The sequence below is a fragment of the Tamandua tetradactyla genome, chromosome X, assembly GCF_023851605.1.
Source record: "Tamandua tetradactyla isolate mTamTet1 chromosome X, mTamTet1.pri, whole genome shotgun sequence".
NCBI classification, from domain to species: domain Eukaryota; kingdom Metazoa; phylum Chordata; class Mammalia; order Pilosa; family Myrmecophagidae; genus Tamandua; species Tamandua tetradactyla.
Window position 1 is genome coordinate 85,852,459 of NC_135353.1, and position 3,485 is coordinate 85,855,943.

The 3,485-nt window shown below is 39.2% G+C and overlaps 1 pseudogene; it reads left to right on the forward strand.

The window, feature by feature from the left end:
* Window positions 1-3,019: 3,019 nt before the first annotated feature.
* On the forward strand, window positions 3,020-3,238 carry LOC143670258 (cytochrome c oxidase assembly factor 5 pseudogene; annotated as a pseudogene).
* Window positions 3,239-3,485: the final 247 nt, after the last annotated feature.

Below are 3,485 nucleotides of genomic sequence, written 5' to 3' on the forward strand. Positions count from 1 at the left end.
CTGTATGGGCAGTATGAAAACCTGATGGAACATAGTGTACAACAGTCAATTATCAGGAGTTAAACTAACACCACCATTGTATGTCACAATCCTGAACAGTGCTGGCTTATCTAGGTTTCAGTAGTTGTTCATGTGCACAATCAAACCCAACATTGGGTTGCATGGACTTGTCAACTTCAGGCACTACCAGCCTTCTTTGGACTGCAACCCTTGTGAATTGGACTACATGGAAGACCCTGCTGGTCTGATATAATGTAACACATTAAAATCTGGCAAATAATCTTCTCATTTAAGACTGAAACCTAACTACCATCCTATAATGAGGCCAGGACTTACATGTCCTCCTTTATAGTGGAACAAGTGAACAAGACCCAACCTCTATTGGGGCATGCTGTATATGATGGTTTAAGGTGGCTGATGGCAGAAGCTGTAACAGTAGACCATATTGTCCCTGTCCATATGGAATGACTTGAAGGAATTCATGATGTGGGGTAGCTATTTCCAAAATTGTGTAATTTTACTGTTAAGCTACAAAACAATATTCTTTTCCACTGATGTGCTGGTTTGAAAGGATGTATGGACCCTAGAAAAGCCATGTTTTAATCACAATCTCATTTCATAAAGGCAGAATGATCCCTATCCAATACTGTATGTTTGAATCTGTAATTAGATCATCTCCCCGGAGATGTAACCCAATCAAGAGTGGTTGTTAAGATGGATTAGGAGAGATTTGTCTACACCCGTTTGGGTGGGTCTTTATTAGTTTCTGAAGTCCTATAAAAGAGGAAACATTTTGGAGAATGAGGAGATTCAGAGAGAGCAGAATGACATAACCACAAGAAGCAGACAGTCCATCAGCCAGTGACCCTTGGAAATGAAGAAGGAAAGCACCTCCTGGGGAGCTTCATGAAGGCAAGCCAGGAGAGAAATCTAGCAGAAGATGCTGTGTTTGCCACATGCCTTTCCAGATGAGAGAGAAACCCTGACCCTGTTCACCATGTGCCTTCTCATTTGAGAGAAAGACCCTGAACTTCAACGGCCTTCTTGAACCAAGGTATCTTTCCCTTGCTGCCTTTGATTGGACATTTCTATAGACTTGTCTTAATTGGAACATAGTCTTGGCCTTAGAACTGTAAACTAGCAACTTAATAAATTCCCCTTTTTAAAAGCCATCCCATTTCTGGTATATTGCATTCCAGCAGCTAGCAAACTAGAACAACTGGCAATATATCTCCAACCAACATAGGCATATCTTTCCCCTATGGGGATGGTTATGGAGCTTTGCGCAATATGGTTGGCCTTATTTACTCCGTAACTGGACAGGATGTTGTACATGGGGAGAGCTCTATGTTCTTGCTACCTTATATGACTTTTTACCCCATACTCTCAGTAATTGGGAAATAGTTAAAGCTAAATATAGGATAAAAGCAATCCCTGGTGGTATTATCCTTTAGCCATTCTTGCACAGGTGAAGCTGCAATAGTTACTGAAAAACACATGGCAGTTTTATCCAATTATACTGCTGAAGCAGTTAATGATCCCAAAGTAGCTATATCCTTGCTAAATGAAGAAAACAGACAGCATAGAAATGTAGTCTTATAAGCTAGAATGTCCTTAGATATCTTCACTGCAGCAGATGGCAGCACTTGTGCTTTAATTAATGTGCAGTGCTGAATATACATTCCTGATCATTCACACAATGTTTCATGAGTTTGAATCAATACATAATATTGATCAATAATCAGTAAACCCCTTGTCTAAATGGCTTAATTGCCTTTCTTGGCAATAGCTACATCTCTTTGTGGGGTTATTTCTGTGTGGGGAACTCCTAGTGTTCTTTAGTCTCTTATACTGTTGTTGTGGAATATGGATACAATTTCTGTCCTATGGTCAACACAGTATACTGCATAGAGGTGACTTGTGGAAACCCAGGGTCTGCCCCTCACATCTATATTGAGAATAAGTTTCTGCATGTAGACAACTACAATGACTGGAACAGAAGTTAAAGGTCATCAGACCTCCTCAGAGGGTGGAAGAATGTACAGATGGTATTATAAACAAGGCATTAAAACTCCCCTCCTTTGATCACTGTTGCTAACAAACACCCAGACCCCTGTGTTACAAGACCCTGCTGAAACTTTGGTCTCACATTCCATGGAATGTCTTCATCCTAAACACTTATAAGCTGTCTTTTGCACTTCCTACTCTTTTACAGAGGACTGACTTCTATTTTCCAGATGGGTGCCACTGGGAAAGAGTTTCTCCTGCTCATAATTTCCAATAAAATCCATGCCTAAATCTCTGCCTACAGTGTTCTTCGGTCTTGGGGCATTGACCTAGGTTCTTCAAGAGCTGGGTTGGAACAGGAGGTAACTGGTCAGTAGCTGATCTTCATTCGGAATATCACATAACAATGGAGGTAACTGGTCAATAGTTGACCTTCACTTGGAGCTCTATTTTGCTTCCAATGCACTTCTTTTCTTTGTTTTTCAGATTGGGGATTGGTTACTCTTCTAATCTTATAATCATCAGTTCCTTATTTCAATTGTCAGAAATAAATTAATCTGCTGATAAATAAGCTCAACTGTATGCCCCCAGGATTGAGCTAAATATTATGGGAGATAGAGAAGAGAGGATGTAGAGCTTTGAGCATTTTTGGTGAGGCAAGACTAAAACTACAGACAAAAACAAAGAGATGAATTATATAAAACCAATTCCAAGTATGTGCCAAGAAGTATAGGTCAGTAGTTCAGGAAAAGTTTCAGAAAGCAGTAAAGACTGAGATAGTCCTGGAATACTTTATGTAAGAAATGGGGCATGATCTGTGCTTCAAATATGTATTGTCATGTGAATTTATGGGAAAGGGTGGGAAATGTCATTTGTGATAGAGATAATATTACAGGTTATTCATTTAAGAAATATTTAGTTCTGGCTCGGTCTTCAGTGGGCGTTGCTCACTTCTAGCAGACCGCTGCTGTTGCATTCCCAGTGGCTTGAAGCCAGAGTGGAGGCACTGGAAATGCTCTAATATTATGAGTATAAGCCAGAGGGCGGCATGTGCAGGGGTCTGAAGGAAGGCCTAAGTGCTCCACTTCGACTGTGTGCTCCAGGAAGGAAAACCTCCTTGACAACATTTGAAGGAAGGAAACTGCAAAGCTTTGAAGTACTCCTTTTTTTTTAATGTAAAAGGTCAATATTATATACCAGATCAAGATTCAGAGGGAGAAAAGGATATTGATACTATTTATTATGTTAAAAGCAAGATAAAAATTAAAAAATGGATTTTTTCTTGTCATTAATACAGAAAAGCCATAATAGGAAACATACCATTTACTATATCTGGTTGGACCAGTTGTTAACTCCATGGAAAATGAGAGAAAATGGATTAGTTCTATTTTTGAATATGTATAACATAAATATTCTTTTCCTCTAAGTTGCTTTTACAAGAAAAATTTAGTTAAACAGTATGGGTATATGTGCCAGTT